Source organism: Zea mays, chromosome 1, assembly GCF_902167145.1.
Source record: "Zea mays cultivar B73 chromosome 1, Zm-B73-REFERENCE-NAM-5.0, whole genome shotgun sequence".
Lineage (NCBI taxonomy): Eukaryota > Viridiplantae > Streptophyta > Magnoliopsida > Poales > Poaceae > Zea > Zea mays.
In genome coordinates, this window is record NC_050096.1 from 125,790,305 (window position 1) to 125,808,361 (window position 18,057).

Here is an 18,057-nt window from a genome sequence, read left to right on the forward strand (position 1 = left end):
GGCTCCGGCATCGCGCGGATGAGCATTGCTGCGGTTGCCAGGTTCTGACCAACCCCGCTGGATGTGGGCAGCGGCCTGATCCTGACATCGTTGGCGACGCGGTGCTGGAGACCTTGGGGCAGGTGACGTATTTCTCCGGCCAGGGGTTGGCCCACCCATGCTTGTCCGACGTCCCGACGGATCGGCTCAAGCGCTCCTGTTCCCTCGTTGAGCCTGGCCTGCGCCTCGCGGACTTGCTCGAGTTGTGGGTCGTAACCCCCCGCCGGAGCGGGGACCACAGCTAGCTCCCGTGGGATGTCGGCGCGAGGCACCGGCCTAGGGAGATCACCGTCCTCCGGCATGCCAAGATGGTTGCCTTCGGAGGGATCCCCTAGCTCGATGTGGAAACATTCGCGGCTTGGGCCGCAGCTCTCGTCGCCAAGGCTGCGGCTTCCATCGGAACAGTCGGATAGGCAGTAGTCACATGCGGTCATGAAGTCCCGCACGGCACTGGGGTTGCCAAGTCCGGAGAAATCCCAACCGATGCTGGGATCGTCATCTTCCTCGGACCCAGAGGGCCCGTAGGTCGAGACGTCCGTCAGTCGGCCCCAAGGCGACCGCATACGGAACCTCAGTGGGGTTGCACTCGCCTCAATGAGGGCGCCCGCCAAAACGAGGTCATTTGGCGGGTTGAGGCCGAGTCGAAATGACGCAAGATGGGAGTTAGTCGGTACCTTTTGGTCGACGAGGAGCGACGTAGTCACATCGGGGACTGGTTGCACCGTCATCTCTGGTTCGAGGGCGACGTCCTGCAGGCTTTCCGCGAGCGCGCCGGCGTCGTCTTCTTGCTCGGGGTCAGCGTGCCGCGGGGGGACGGCGCTTGCCTCCGTCTTGAACGCGAGATCGACGTCCGGCGTGCCTTCCGTCGGGGCGTCGGGGGCGTCGATTCGCTCGACGGCCGACGAAGCGCGGCCTCCCACCTGGCCTTGACGGCCCCGCCTCCTCCTCCGTTGGCGGGGGAGAGAACGGAGCGAGCCCGAATGTTGCCCTTCCACCACGCGGGGAAGACGTCGTCGATTCCGCCGCCGGCGGGCGGGTTGTCGGCCGCCATTGTCGTAGTCGCGCGGCGGTGGAAGAAGTATCATGTCATAGCTGCCGTCGAAGGACATGAACTCAAGAGTCCCGAAACGAAGCACCGTCCCGGGTCGGAGAGGTTGCTGGAGACTGCCCATCTGGAGCTTGACAGGGAGCTGTTCGTCAGCACGCAGCAGGCCCCTACCTGGCGCGCCAACTGTCGGCGTTTCGAGACAGGGGGGTCCCTAAGCCGACGAGTGAGTGTGCTGCGTGCCCCAGCCCAGATGGGTCGAGCGCGTGGGCGAGCGCGAAGGGGGGAGAGGCGAGGTGGCCGGAGTCGAGCGTGAGAGAGGTGGAAGTCCCGCGGCCTTCGTGTTCGTCCCGCGCCCAGGTCAGGTGCGCTTGCAGTAGGGGGGTTACAAGCGTCCACGCGGGTGAGGGAAGCGAGCGGCCCCAAGAGAGCGCCTGTCCCGTCCTCGGTCCCGCGCGGCCAACCTTCTCTAAGAAGGCCCTGGTCCTCCCTTTTATAGTCGTAAGGAGAGGATCCAGGTGTACAATGGGGGGTGTAGCAGAGTGCTACGTGTCTAGCGGAGGGAGAGTTAGCGCCCTAGGTACATGCCAATGTGGCAGCCGGAGAGATCTGGGCACCCTGCTGGCGTGATGTCGTGGCTGTCGGAGGTGCGGCGGAGCCTGGCGGAGGGACAGCTGTTGGAGCGGTCGAGTCCCTGCTGACGTCGTCCTGCTTCCGTAAGAGAGCTGGGGGCCGCCGTCGTCATAGAGCTTGTGGAGCGCCATCATTGCCCCTCCGGCGGAGCTGGCCGGATGGGACGCCGGTCTTGTTCTCCGTGACCCGAGTCGATTCGGGGTAGGATGATGATGGCGCTTCCTGTTGACGTGGCGGTCTGTGCCCTAGGCAGGGCGACGTGGGGGTTCCTCCGAAGCCGAGGTTGAGTCTGCCTTCCGTTGCCGTGGCCGAGCCCGAGCCATGGGGTCGGGCGAGACGGAAGTCGTTCGGCCGAGGCCAGGGCGGAGTCCGAGCCCTGGGGTCGGGCGAGGCGGAGTTTCGTCGTCTTCCGGGTCTTAGCCCGAGTCCGAGCCCTGGGGTCGGGCGGAGCGGAGTTCGCCGTCTTCCGGGTCTTAGCCCGAGTCCGAGCCCTGGGGTCGGGCGGAGCGGAGTTCGCCGTCTTCCGGGTCTTAGCCCGAGTCCGAGCCCTGGGGTCGGGCGGAGCGGAGTTCGCCGTCTTCCGGGTCTTAGCCCGAGTCCGAGCCCTGGGGTCGGGCGGAGCGGAGTTCGCCGTCTTCCGGGTCTTAGCCCGAGTCCGAGCCCTGGGGTCGGGCGGAGCGGAGTTCGCCGTCTTCCGGGTCTTAGCCCGAGTCCGAGCCCTGGGGTCGGGCGGAGCGGAGTTCACCGTCTTCCGGGTCTTAGCCCGAGTCCGAGCCCTGGGGTCGGGCGGGGCGGAGTTCGCCGTGGCGCCTTTGGCAAGGCCTAACTGCCTGTCAGACTCACTCTGTCGAGTGGCACTGCAGTCGGAGTGGCGCAGGCGGCGCTGTCCTTCTGTCAGACTGGCCAGTGGAGCGGTGGAGTGACGGCGGTCACTTCGGCTCTGCCGGGGGCGCGTGTCAGGATAAAGGTGTCAGGCCACCTTTGCGTTAAATGCCCCTGCAATTTGGTCAGTCGGTGCGGCGATTTAGTCAAGGTTGCTTCTGAGCGAAGCCAAGGCCTCGGGCGAGCCGGTGATGTGTCCGCCATAAAAAGGGGGCCTCGGGCGAGACGGAAGTCTCTCGAGGTCGGCTGCCCTTGGCCGAGGCTAGGCTCGGGTGAAGCGTGATCGAGTCACTCGTGTGGACTGATCCCTGACTCAATCGTACCCATCAGGCCTTTGCAGCTTTATGCTGATGGGGGTTACCAGCTGAGAATTAGGCGTCTTGAGGGTACCCCTAATTATGGTCCCCGACAGTCAGCGAGGTTGCAATCTATCGAGTGCAATGAATAAGATATATGTATGTTAATGATATGAAAATTTAGTAACTACGATGCATGGTGAAGTAACACTAAGGTAGTGGGTAAACTAGGGTTTCTTTGTCGTATGGAGTTCTTAGTGGTGTATACTTACCAGTCTAGGTTTTTGAGTGGGTTAAGATTTCGATCATCCCATTAAAGTTTTAGTGGGAACTTAGGGAGGTCTTTTTGTATTGATGAGTGCATATTATTTTCTTCTACCCACTTTCTTTTTCATTCTCTACTTATGCTTTTAAGGTGGGCTTAAACTACCATAGTGTTTTTAAAATTTTCCAAAAATTCTGAAACAATTTCAATGGTTTAATATTGGTTACTGTAGTCTATATTATAAAATTGAGGTAAAAAATAAATAGGATAAACCCTATAAAAAATAACAAAAGTTAGGGTAGAGGGTCACTTTGTACTACAACTCTTATTTAGGTGGGGTTCTGTACTAAGAGTTATTTTTGCTGGTATCTATGGGTAATAACATGCTTTTGTGCCAAAAAATCACAGAGGGTGACTAAATGGTTATTTATTTGTGATTTTCTAAAGTTTAATTCCAAAAAGGCACTTATAACTAACTTGTCATTTGAAAAATGTCAAACAACAGAACTTGTATTTTTCCTAGATTCTTATTAGCATAAGAGTAGTCATTCCCAAGGTTGGGGTGTTTTCTTTTTAGGATTATTTTCTTATGACTTTTCAAAGTTCTCTCTAATTTCATTAAATAAATTGTGGTGCATTTTCTTTGCACTGGATTAGGGCTCAACAAATTTTTCTTATGAACTACATCACCTAAGCAAGTTAGGAAAAATGTGGTTGTTCTCTGGTTCTCATTTTTAATCCCCCTTTTTATTTTATTAAGGTTTGGGCAAATACAAGTTTTAATGGATAAACTTTCCTTAATCTAGTTTACTGGGGGGTTTAATATTTTTAAACAGTGTAATTTCTAGTTAAGTATATCTCTAATTTTTCTCAGCCCTAGTCCAAAAGTCTTTCTATTTTTCCTCTGGTTTTTAAGGTTTAGGCAGTATGCTTATTTAAATCCAAACTCTAAAAAGCATTGCAGGAACCATGGTGTTTATTATTTTTACTAGGTAGTTGATAATATATATGTCCTAATAAAATTTGTTTGACCAAATTTGGTTGAATAAAACTCAGTTGATGAATTTTTCTAGTTCCCTGCTCATTAAAAAAGAATAAATCTAAAAGTTTAAAGGAAAAACGGCTTTGCATCGGGGTCCCTGGGATTTTCCTTAACTGAATCGTTTAAACCGTGCCCTCGGGGAACTATTCAACAGAGTCACTAACTTTGCACATAACCCCCTGGCCTTTTCCCTCCTTAACCCGCGCTCCTTCCTCACCGGAACAGTAGCCGAGGGGAGAAAAAGGGGTGGCGCGGCTTACCAGCGATGGGAGAGGTCCAGTGGAGGGTTGGGCGAGGTCCGGGGGTCCCTGGCGGTCACGTTGAGGGGCGGATCACCGGCGGTGGTGGCCAGAGTAGGGTTGGCCGCGTGCGCAGGCGGTCGGGCTCGTCGGCAGCGCGTGCTTCGGCCTGCTCACGACGGTAGGACTCAATCAAAGTGCTCGGGGAGCTTCAGGGAGGTCAGCGGTGCCATAGGTGCAAGGAATTGAAAGGTGGCTTACCGTGCAGCTCGGTCTACGTGCGGCGGCGGTCGGATGAAGTTCGGCGATGGTAATCCGGCACCTCCGACGAAGTGGTGTTCGGTCTAAGGGTTCGGGAAGCTTTACAGAGCTATGGGGAAGTTAGCCAAGGGGTTGCATTAGATGGAGGTGGGCTGGAGTGGCGGGTCCATGGTGGTCGGGCTCGGGTGACCGTGGACACGCCGTGCGCATGAAGAACTCCGACGAACACGTGCTCGGGCGGGGTTGAGAGCGAGCGAGGGAGTACAGTCGTGGCCTCAGGCGGCTTTATAGGCGCGGGCATGGGCGCGGGGTCGGGAATCGTGCGGCGCGGGCACGCGGGGCCGAGCGCCGGGGCATACTCTGGCGCGCTAGGACAGATCGAACACGTGTGCGTGTTCATCTGCCCTAGTTCAAGCGCTTGCTGAGCAGCCAAACGTGCGAATCTCGCCAAAAATCTTGTGTAAGGTCTCTTCTATGTCTCTAGAGCTATCTAGTTTTTGTGAGTTCCAAGTGAAGATCTGGTCTGGTTTGTGAGATATGGTGGCGCCAAGTCAGGTCTATCGGCATTGTTCACCCTGAGACAAAACACATGTCAAACCATGTCAAATGGTTTTGGTTTGGGTTCAAAATTTTCTAGGGTGTGCCTTGGGTAATTTGGCGCCCTTTTGTCAATTGGACCATGTTGATTTGGCGTCTGCAACTAAGTGAACACAGGGGGTCTTTAGAAGAGGGCTGAAATTTGACTTAGAGAAAAAGAGGTTGTTCTTGAGTGCTTTCCACTTGGGTGATTAATTTGAGGTTTTTGTGGGACCTTTTTGGGATAACTTCCTTACTATTTCTTGTAGGTATTTCTATGTGCTATAACTTTTGTAAAAGGTTTAGGTCATGATTTGGTAATTTACATAGCTCTCCCACTAATCCAATCTTGGGGCTCTAATGCCTCAAGGAGGGGGTCTAGGGTTTTGAGTATCTTTCTCAATTAGAGATGTATGAAAAGGCTAGGATATTCCTTCTTGTATGATCAACACTTGATTAAGACATTGCTTCTCAATTTTGGTGCTTCATTTTCAAACTAAATCACATGTGATAATAGGTCACAGGTGAATGTGTTTGGCCAGGGCATTGAGTAACACATGGCGTGTTGCAGCCCTCCCCTCTTAAGGGAATCTCGTCCCAAGATTTAGGTTGGGACCCCTCAGGAGTGATGAGAAGGTGCATGTTTGTATGGTGTGGGTTTGTTTGTTAAGGTTCCTTAGCAAACTGCTCTTCAAATGTCATCCTCTTTGCAACTTCACAAGGAAGCCCTTCTTGACTTAGTTTTACATCTTACTCAGTCTCTATTAAGACCATCTTTCTTATACTTGGATTCAAAGGGCAGGGGGGTTTGGGTCCGAGTTACGTACCGATCTCTTTAGCAGAAAATTGGGGTAGTGAGAGTGCAGAAAATCCCCAGTTTCCTAGGTAGCCTATTCTTCTGAATGGTTGCTCCACTGAACCTTATACATTTTGATTGACTTTGCACGCGTTGATCTTTCCTTACGGTCCAGTACCTTAACATGGTGTTCTTTGTATGACAAGTCTGGTTCTATCTCTAATTTAGGTTCTGATAGTACTTCTGTTGGTATGCGAACACACTTCTTCAGCTGAGATACATGGAACACATCATGAATTGCAGACATGTGAGGTGGTAGCTCCAATTGGTATGCTATAGGTCCACAGGTCTCCTTGATCTCATAGGGGCCCAATATAGCGAGGGGCTAATTTGCCCTTAATCCCAAATCTCTGAACACCTTTTGTGGGTGAGACCTTGAGGTACACATGATCCCCCACTTTGAACTGTAGATGTTTTCTCCTTTTATCATGATAGCTCTTTTGCCTGGCCTGAGCAGCTTCTAAGTTCTTCTTAATGACTCTGACCTTATCCTTCGCTTCGAGTACTAGGTCGGGCCCAAAGATTTCCCTTTCTCCCGTTTGTGACCAATTGAGCGGTGTTCTACACCTTCTCCCATACAAGGCCTCGAAGGGTGCCATCTTCAGGCTGGATTGGTAGCTGTTATTGTAAGAAAATTCTGCTAGTGAAAGCCACTTGTCCCTATTTTTGCCATAGTGTAACACACACGCTCTCAACATGTCCTCGAGAATTTGATTTACTCTTTCCGTTTGGCCATCCGTTTGAGGATGATATGCCGATCTTCTAATCACGGTTGTTCCAAGTGACTTCTGTAGTTGTTCCCAGAAACGTGCTACGAACGGTGCTCCTCTATCTGATACGATGGTCCTTGGGATTCCAAGCAAGCGCACTATTTGGTCAATATAGATATCCGCGTATTTTTCTGCCCTGTGGGTGGTATGCACTGGCAAGAAATGAGCTGTCTTGGTTAGCCTATCCACAATGACCCAAATGGAATCGTGGTGTCGGGAAGTGTTGGGCAATCCCACAATAAAGTCCATACAAATGTCCTCCCATTTCCAAGATGGTATGGGGAGAGGCTGCAAGGTACCTGCTACCTTCAAATGACTGGCTTTGGTTCTTTGGCAAGTGTCGCACTCAGATATGTACTTAGCAATTTCTCTCTTCATCCTGGTCCACCGATACAAGGATCTGAGGTCATGATACATTTTGTTGCTTCCGGAATGCACGGAAAATTTGGAGAGATGAGCCTCATCCAAAATTTTCTTTCTGAGTTCTGGATTCTTGGGAACAACCAGCCGGTCTTCAAACCATAAAATGCCCTTGCTGTCCTAAGGAAAACATTTATACTTATCCACTTTTTGGTTGAGCATTTCCTTAATGATTTGAACTCCCTTGTCACTAAGCTGTGCAATGATTATCTGATCCTGCAATGTCGGCTCAACTGAAATATAATCCAGAGTACCTGGGGAAACCACTTCTATGTTCATCTTGCGCAACTCGTCAAACAAAGCGGCGACATGAGAGTCTATGATTAGACAGTTACACTGGGCCTTATGACTCATGGCATCTGCCACTATGTTTGCCTTGCCCGGATGGTAGTGTACTTCCAGATCATAATCATTGACCAATTCTAACCATCTGCTCTGCCTCATATTAAGATCAGCCTGAGTGAAAATATACTTGAGATTCTTGTGGTAAGTATAAATATTACAATGAGCTCCCATTAGATAATGTCTCCATATCTTCAGAGCATGTACTACCGCTGCCAACTCCCGGTCATGTGTGGGATAATTTTGCTCATGAGGTCTGAGTGCTCTTGATGCGTAGGCAATAACTCGGTTGTCTTGCATCAAAACACAACCTAGTCCAGTGCCCGAAGCATCACAATACATATAAAATGATTTGGTGTTGTCAGGCTGTGCTAGCATGGGTGCTGTTGTCAGATGCCGCCTCAAGGTGTCAAAGACATCTTCACATTTCTGACCCCAATCAAACTTCACTCCCTTCTTCAACAACTCATTCATTGGCTTAGAAATTCTAGAGAAGTCGGGAATGAATCGTCGATAGTATCCTGCTAGTCCCAGAAAACTCCAAATCTGTCGAACGGTGGTAGGGGGCTTCCAATCCATCACCTCGTGCACCTTCTCAGGATCAACTGCTATCCTGTCCTGAGAAATTTTATGACCCAAGAATTTGATCTCCTTTAGCCAAAAATCACATTTGGAGAATTTGGCATACAGGTGATGATCCCACAGTCGCTAGAGTACTATGTGCAAATGCATCGTATGCTCGTCTTCATTTTTCGAATATACTAGAATGTCATCAATGAAGACCACCATGAATTTGTCCAATTCTGGCATAAACACTAAATTCATCAAATACATGAAGTATGCCGGAGCATTGGTCAGCCCGAATGACATCACCAAGTACTCATAAAGCCCGTATCTGGTGGAAAAAGCCGTCTTTGGAATATCACTTGCCCTGATCTTGATTTGGTGATAGCCAGAGCGAAGGTCTATTTTGGAAAACACCTTGGCTCCGACCAATTGATCAAACAAAACATCGATGCGGGGTAAAGGATACTTGTTTTTGATAGTCACCGCATTGAGAGGGCGGTAATCAACACATAGTCTCAAGCTCTCATCCTTCTTCTTTACGAACAAGGCCAGACATCCCCATGGTGAAGTACTTGGGCGAATGAACCCTTTGTTTAGCAACTCTTGCAACTGTTTCTTCAATTCTACCAACTCCGTTGGAGGCATCCTATATGGTCTTTTAGAAATAGGTGCGATTCCTGGTAGCAATTATATGGCGAACTCTATATCCCTGATAGGTGGCATTCCCGACAATTTGTCTGGGAAGACATCAGGGTACTCACAGACTACTGGAATCCTATCCACGGGTGACTCTACCATGGTGAGGACACATGAATGGGTACAACCATGGTTGGGTAGGTACAAAGTGAGTTCTCCACAAACTGGTGAGTGTATTTCAATGGCCCTTGCTGCGACATCAATTAAGGCCTGGTGCCATGATAACCAGTCAGTCCCTAAGATGATGTCCACGCTTTCCAATCCCATGATAAGGAGGGTGGTTCTAAATATGCTACTACCTAATTTTATTGGCACCTGCCTGGTGAGTTGATAGGTGGCAACCTTGCCTCCTGGTGTTGCAATCATAATGACCCCACTTGTGTGATGAAAAGGTAGCTGACATTTGGCACTAAATTTTGTGCTGATGAAACTGTGTGATGCACCAGAAGCAAAAAGAATGACTGCAGGGTAATTCAAAACGGAAAAGATACCGGTCATGACGGGTGCTCCCTCCGGAATGTCAACCAGTGTGGTGAAGTTCAGCCTGCCCTGCCTCACTTGCACCTTCTGCCTCTTGCCCTGATTCTGATTTGCATTTTGCCCCTGCTTCTGCTGGTTTCTGGGGCAATTCTTGGCATAGTGTCCAGTGTTGCCACAAGTGAACCATCTGCTGTCATTTCCCTAGCGGTAATGCTGCTGTTGCTGCTATTGCTCCTCTGAGCTAGGGCTTGAGCGCGGTTGGGTGCCTGCTGCTGTTGTGGCCGGATTACCCATCGCCCTGACTGCTGCTGAGGTCCTCTTCTCTGAGTGTTGGGCACGATACTGAAGCGCTGAGGCGGTGTGGATGGTCCTGCCATAGGCGTCTTCCTCTTCTTCTCTACCTGGTGAGACGTGATGCAATCCTCCTGTGAGATGGCCAAGTTGACCAACTCGTTGTAGCTGTGGGCCTGACTATGTTGAGACGGTCATGGAGCTTAGTGTTGAGGCCCCTCCTGAACCTGTCTCTCTTCTTCTCATCAGTGTCAGCATGGTAGCCTGCGTACTTACACAGGTCATTGAAAGCTTGGGCGTACTGCAGCACGGTACGACTTCCCTGAGTGAGTGCCAGAAACTCGTTGAGCTTACGGTCCATGATGCCTGCTGGTATATGATGCCCTCTGAATGCCGTCTTGAACTCTTCCCACTCAACCACATGGTCGGTCGGCTACATGGCGAGGAAATGGTCCCACCATGTCCTAGCGGATCCACGAAGCTGCTGGATGGCGAAACGGACCCTGGCCGCATCTGAGCACTCTCCGTTAAGTTGTGGAAACTTTGATTCTATTACTCTAAGCCAGACATCAGCATCGAGCAGATCTTCCCTAGTGAGCAATGACGACTGAGTGCTGAGAAACTCCTGGTAGGTTTCTGCTGCCGGGGCATGCTGGTGGTGATCACCACCCCTATAGTGCTGAGGCAGTGGCTGACGCTGCGCGAGCTATCGCAGAATCTCATTCTCTTGAGCCATTAGCTCCTGCATGGTGGGAGGATGCGACGGTGGTGGAGGGATGCGCTCATTCTGTCCACGACGCGCTCTTCCTGCCATCTGAAATTTTGGAGTTTCTGTCGTTATATTTATAATCCATAATTGCGTTACACGATGAAATAAATAAGCAACGAGATTTGAAAAGTTCCAATTTCGCCTCGCCTTTCACAATTGGTACCAACAGGATAAATTCAATTCATAATTTTTAAATTTAAAACCATCCATCATTCATCTTTCCCAAAAGAAGTTTCCAAGGGTTACATCAGGTTCGAAGGACTCAACTTTCTAGCCTAGTACATCTGATTTGCAAAAGCTAAGCTATTTTTCGGGGAGTGCTACTTCCTAACACTTCTACCCTAGTCCTGAAATCTAACGAGCAAAAGAGGCAACGCTAGACTCGGGGGAAGGTGGTCCTCCAGGGTGAGTTGAGCCGGTAGTATCCAAACTAGAAGCAGGCTCTTGCTCCTCCCCTCCCTCGATGTCCACATCCTCGTCGGCCTCATCTGCCTCCATGGCCTCTATCTCTTGATGGTGCAGGTCCAAGTGCTGGTTTGCCTCCTCGAGCTGCTGCTGGGTGTTCCGGAGCTGGTCTTCCAGAACCTCAATGGTGTTATCCCTAGCTTCCACTTGATCGTTGAGCTCGTGGATGTGGTTAGCCATTTGCTCAACCTGGAGATCCTTCTCCACTAGCTCAGTAGACAAGTCTACGATAAGGTCCTCCCTGTTATCGAGGGTGATCTTGGTAGACTCCACCAGGCCCATAAGCTGGGACATCGCCTCACCCCGCAAGGCCTGCAGACGATATAGGGCACTCATGCACCGAACCGTCAAGTGAGCGGTATGTCTAGGGTAGAGAGCCAACACGTCCTTGGTGTGATCAACCCGATCCTTCCACATCGGGTCATCCTCTTTCTTAGCGGGGAACAAGCCGATGGGGTGGGTTGACATCTCCAGGGGGTGAAATCCATAGAAAGTTGTCAGCACGTGCATGGCCGTGGCCTCTACAGTGTCATCGGCCCGGAAACCGAAAGAATCCGAGTCCAATGAACGCCATCCTGGCTACAGGAGATGAGGCTCCAAAGTCATCCTCACCCTACAGCGAGGTACCCAGTGTTCCTCGAACAGCTGCACCACGTACTAGGGAGGCGTAGTGTAACCTGCTCCCTGCAGTACCTCCCACAAGATGAGGGGAAAACCCTCTCGTGTGAGACCGTCCGTGTGGGAAAGTGCGTCCCCTCCACCAGTGGGTACGTGGGAAATCATCCGTGCGAGGGTAAGTTTAAGCGAAAAAGAAAAAAACCGAAAATAAAAGGTGCTAGTGCAAAAGACTAGAAAATTTCTGAGGATTTGGCCCTTCTAGTGTTAAGTTGAGATCTCCGTTATAGATTTATAGTTTTATTACAAGTGACTCCTTGTTTATGTGACTTCTTATCAATAATGACTTTTTCCTAAGACGATGGGGAAAATGATGTATGCATGCTCGTCCTGAGCGTCCTCACATCAAGTATAGGGGTATAGAAATCCCCCCATTTATATCATAGTAGCCTATGCGGCATACTTAAATAGCCACCTAGCTACCCATCTAGTATCCTAAGGCTTCACGTCCTAAGTCTATCCTGATCGTCCTGACAATCTAACCGATACTGGTTTTTAGGCAAGTTTTACTTTCGAAAAGTGGTACAAGCTCCGATACCAGCTGTGGCAGAACCGCCCGAATTATTCCAACTTAAGTGCCCAAGTCCCGCCTTAGAGGCAATGATGCACTTAAATCGGAATAAACCGTCAGTTCCTTGGATCTAGTCCGATAAAGCCACTAACAGGATCAAGTACCACATACTCACTCGAAGGTGAGGCACAGAGAAATACAATAAAGCATGAAACCATAATTTAAAGAAGTACTTAATTGTTATTACATCATCATCGGAGTTTCAAAAGTAGTAATCATTGTTTCGATGCAGCGGAAATTAATTAACGCTAAAAGAAAGGAAGGATGGGGAAGCCTGGCCCATCACTCCTCCTCCTCTCCTGCTGAGGCAGGGTCCCACTCGACTGTCCAGCCCGGTGGCAGGGTGGATGGCCAAGTCACTCCAGCAACCATGTCCTCCAAGGTACTTGTAAAATTGTGCCACAAGCAAGGCTGAGTATACTAATAATCAGCTAGACTTACCCGGTGTGAGGAGTCTACTCCTCTATCTCTAGACCATGAAGTTGTTTGGCCGAAGGGTTTGGTTTGCCAAAAGCACTAGCTGAGTCTAAAATCAAGTTTTATCTTTTCAATTTCTAGATTAGTACTTTAGACTAGATGAGTACCTAGCTACTCATACATGGTATCAAACATTATGCCAATCAACCTCTTTTGTAAGTAACCTCATTTCACTTCTTACTCGATGCAGCAGCATGGATCAAGCAGTCTCATTAGCTGCGAGAAGCAGACGATTCAAATTGAGTTTTAACCTTGCAAGGTAAACCTAAACGCACGATGTGGCGAGGCACTCCATCCCCGCACACATCAACCATCCCCATCGATTCCCTGTCAATAGAAAGGGGCTCACCGCCTTGGCATACAATGCCCCACTGACCCCGGCTACCGCCGTGCAGTGACCGCACTTGTACCCACCATCCGCAATGGGAGACTACGTCTCAGGTCGCGTGAGGAGGGCAATCTGCGGGTAGGTTCACTCAGGTACTAGGCTTGCTGATTTACCATATTTCTCGGCATGTGTTTAGTACGTTCAAACGCTTGACACACGGTACCACACATTAATCCTTATTCCAATTTCTGTCTCGTAGACAACGCATCCCCATGGATCGTTGTCCACAGACCATCATCATTCTTATATAAAAATGGATACAATCAATTCCTGACCTCGCGCGGGTGCTTGAAAAATCACTCGACTTCTATCGAGATCCTAATTAGCAAAGCAGCTACTCGACCTAGCATACTAGTCTCCATCTCAAAAGGAATCCTGAATTCATGCAACTAGGGTTTCAGGCAACTCCTACACTTAAGTGCACAATACAAGGCTACAAACATTAAGTGCAGTAAAATATCATATATAATGTTTATGCATAAAATTGGGGCTTGTCTTCAAAAGCTGGGGCGGGGAGATCCTCGGTGGCAGGCTCTGGTGCTGGCTCGTGGACTCCCTCCTAAGCAACGCCTTGCTCCGGAATGAGTACACACTCTCCGTCAGCGAGGTTGCAATCTATCGAGTGCAATGAATAAGATATATGTATGTTAATGATATGCAAATTTAGTAACTATGATGCATGGTGAAGTAACACTAAGGTAGTGGTTAAACTAGGGTTTCTTTGTCGTATAGAGGTTTTTGAGTGGATTAAGATATCGATCATCCCATTAAAGTTTTAGTGGGCACTTAGGGAGGTCTTTTCGTATTGATGAGTGTACATTATTTTCTTCTACCCACTTTCTTTTTCATTCTCTACTTATGCTTTTAAGGTGGGCTTAAACTACCATAGTGTTTTTAAAATTTTCCAAAAATTTTGTAAAAATTTCAGTGGTTTAATATTGGTTACTGTAGTCTATCTTATAAAATTGAGGTAAAAAAATAAATAGGATAAACCCTAGACAAAAATAACAAAAGTTAGGGAAGAGGGTCACTTTGTACTACAACTCTTATTTAGATGGGGGTTCTATACTAAGAGATATTTTTACTGGTATCTATGGGTAATAACATGCTTTTGTGCCAAAAATCACAAAGGGTGAATTAATGGTTATTTAGTTGTGATTTTCTAAAGTTTAATGCCAAAAAGGCACTTATAACTAACTTGTTATTTGAAAAATGTCAAACAACATAACTTGTATTTTTCCTAGATTCTTATTAGCATAAGAGTAGTCATTCCCAAGGTTGGGGTGTTTTCTCCTTAGGATTATTTTCTTATGACTTTTCAAAGTTCTCTTTATTTTCATTAAATAAATTGTTGTGCATTTTCTTTGCGCTGAATTAGGCCTCAACAATTTTTTTATGAACTACATCACCTAAGCAAGTTAGGAAAAATGTGGTTGCTCTCTGGTTCTTATTTTTAATCCCCCTTTTCATTTTCTTAAGGTTTGAGCAAATACAAGTTTTAATGGATAAACTTTCCTTAATCTAGTATATTGGGGGGTTTAATATTTTTAAACAGTGTAATTTCTAGTTAAGTATATCTCTAATTTTTCTCAGCCCTAGTCCAAAAGTCTTTCTATTTTTCCTCTGGTTTTTATGGTTTGGGCAGTATGCTTATTTAAATCCAAACTCTAAAAATCATTGCAGGAACCATGGTGTTTATTATTTTTGCTGGATAGTTCATAATATATAGGTCCTAACAAAATTTGTTTGACCAAATTTGGTTGAATAAAACTTAGTTGATGAATTTGTCTAGTTCCTCGCTGATTTAAAAAGAATAAATCTAAAAGTTTAAAGGAAAAATGGCTTTGCATCGGGGTCCCTGGGGTTTTCCTTAACTGAATCGTTTAAACCGTGCCCTCGGGGAACTATTCAATAGAGTCACCGACTTCGCACATAACCCCCTGGCCTTTTCCCTCCTTAACCCACGCTCCTTCCTCGCCGGAACAATAGCAGAGGGGAGAAAAAGCGGTGGCACGGCTTACCGGCGATGAGAGAGGTCTGGTGGAGGGTCGGGTGAGGTCTGGGGGTCCCTGGCAGTCACGTCGAGGGGCGGATCGCCGACGGTGGTGGCCAGAGTAGGGTTGGCCGCGTGCGCAGGCGGTCGGGCTCGTCGGCGGCCGTGCTCCGGCTGCTCACCGCGGTAGGACTCAATCAAAGTGCTCGGGGAGCTTCACGGGAGGTTAGCGGTGCCATAGGTGCAAGGAATTGAAAGGTGGCTTACCGTGCAGCTCGGTCTACGCGAGGTGGCGATCGGATGAAGTCCGGCGATGGCAATTCGGCAGCTCCGGCGAAGTGGTGTTCGGTCTGAGGGTTCGGGAAGCTTTATGGAGCTCTAGGGAAGTGAGCCAAGGGATTGGATTGGATGGAGGTGGGCAAGAGTGGCTGGTCCACGGTGGTCGGGCTCGGGCGGCCGCGGGCACGCCGTGCGCAAGAAGAACTCCGGCGAACTCGTGCTCGGGCGGGGCTGAGAGCGAGCGAGGGAGTATGGTCGTGGCCTCGGGTGGCTTTATAGGCGCGGCGCGGGCGCACGGGGCCGAGCACCAGGGCGTGCTCTGGCGCGCCAGGACAGATCAAACATGTGTGCGTGTTCTTCTGCCCTAGTTCAAGCGCTTGCTGAGCAGCCAAACGTGCGAATCTTGCCAAAAATCTTGTGTAAGGTCTCTTCTATGTCCCTAGGGCTGTCTAGTTTGTGTGAGTTCCAAGTGAAGATCTGGTCTGGTTTGTGAGATATGGTGGCGTCAAGTTAGGTCTGTCGACACTGTTCACCCCGAGACAAAACACATTTCAAACCATGTCAAATGGTTTTGGTTTGGGTTCAAAATTTTCCAGGGTGTGCCTTGGGTAATTTGGCACCCTTTTGTCAATTGGACAATGTTGATTTGGCGTCTGCAACTAAGTGAACACAGGGGGTCTTTAGAAGAGGGCTGAAATTTGACTTTGAAAAAAAGAGGTTGTTCTTGAGTGCTTTCCACTTGGGTGATTAATTTGAGGTTTTTGTTGGACCTTTTTGGGATAACTTCCTTACTATTTCTTGTAGGTATTTCCATGTGCTATAACTTTTGTAAAAGGTTTAGGTCATGATTTGGTAATTTACATAGCTCTCCCACTAATCCAATCTTGGGGCTTGTTGGGGGCCTTCGTCTTCCGAAGGTCCTCAAAAACATGATTAACAATGTTTCCCAAGTGTAATATATGTACAGGAATCTTCGGACTCGGGATGAAGGTGTTCACAATATGAAAAGCATGGTCGGGACGAAGGTCAGGGCCAGCTCCGAAGCTACGCGCAAGGAAGCTTCGGCTCAGTAGCAGAAAAGGAACCGACTTAAAGAGGAAAAGGCTATCTAGTCCTCGATAGATTGTTCTTATGTCAATAGTAAACATGAAGGACATGAATGTAATTTTACATAGGCTCCGCCATGTGCCTATAAATAGATGAACAGTACCCCTGTACTGTTCACGCTGACTGGTATTCGCTCGTGCGTCACACTTGTATTTTCTCCTTCTGTCAAGCCGAAGGTACAAGTGTAATTCTATATTATTTCTGTTTATCTATGATAATATAAAAAAAGATAAATTAATAATGTTATATGATTATCTACGTTGTCTCTTATATTTCACATGCTTCTTCTTTCATTAACATATATTGCGATGATGAAGGTATGTCCTTCATGACCTTCGTCTGAGGGTCATTATATCCTAAGGAAAATAATGCTTCGAAGGACGAAGGGCATTAACCTTTAACATTTTATGTTGCCTTATTCTTAATTCATAGCATTTGAGAACAAGTCCCCAACAGGGCTCTAATGCCTCAAGGAGGGGGTCTAGGGTTTTGAGTATCTTTCTCAATTAGAGATGCATGAAAAGGCTAGGATATTCCTTCTTGTATGATAAACACTTGATTAAGACATTACTTCTCAATTTTGGTGCTTCATTTTCAAACTAAATCACATGTGATAATAGGTCACAGGTGAATGTGTTGAGCCAGGGCCTTGAGTAACACCTGGGGTGTTACAACTACTTACATATAACCCCAATTATATTAGTTACTATCATAATTACTTATGTTCAATCCAAACCAAAGCAAGCAAGTAGTCGACTCAAGACAAACACAATAGAGTAAAGCAATCAATCACATCCAACACGTTTAGGACAGCAACACAACAACTACTTGTTTCAATCATAACTTAAAAGATATTCCTCCGAAAATAGTGAACAAGGATTTTTTCAAGAAATTTTAATAAATTCTCTCCAATTTTAGTATTACCATCTCAACATGATTAGACACTTAACAAGGTTAAATAGTGCTAAAATGACAGCTCTGTCCAGATGTGGACAGATTCAGACTCGCCACTTCAAAAATCCATAACTAGAGATTCATGTATCCAAACAAAGTGATCCTAGACTTTTTGGAAAGCTAATGAAATTGTCAATAAATTATTTATGAACATCTCAGGTTGATTTAATATGTATCAAGGTCAAAAGACACTAGGAAGGCTTTGCTGTCCAGATTTGGACAGATTCAGTATTCATACTTAAAACATCTATAACTTGAGCTTTAAACCACCAAAAAGGATCATATAAGACATTTTGGAAAGCTTAGTAAAAGAACTACATAAATTTTATAATCACCAAGAAGTGGTTCCAATTTAATCAACCCAAACAATACAGTTTTCAAAATCTGTCCCAATGTGGACAGAACACAACAATCGGTTTGTAAAATTCATAACTCTTAAAATATCAGGACTATGGTTATGAAATTTTAACACAAGCAATATAAGGAAGTCATATACAACTTACTTATGATCACCAATAAATGATTTTAACATTTACCTAAGCAACCATTGCAATCTCTAAAATCTATACATAAATTGGACAGATTCAGTTACTGAACTTGTGAAAAGCATAACTTCTAAACCATTAATTCTTAGCTCATGATTTTTTAGGATGAGCTAGATACACAAGTTAAATACAAC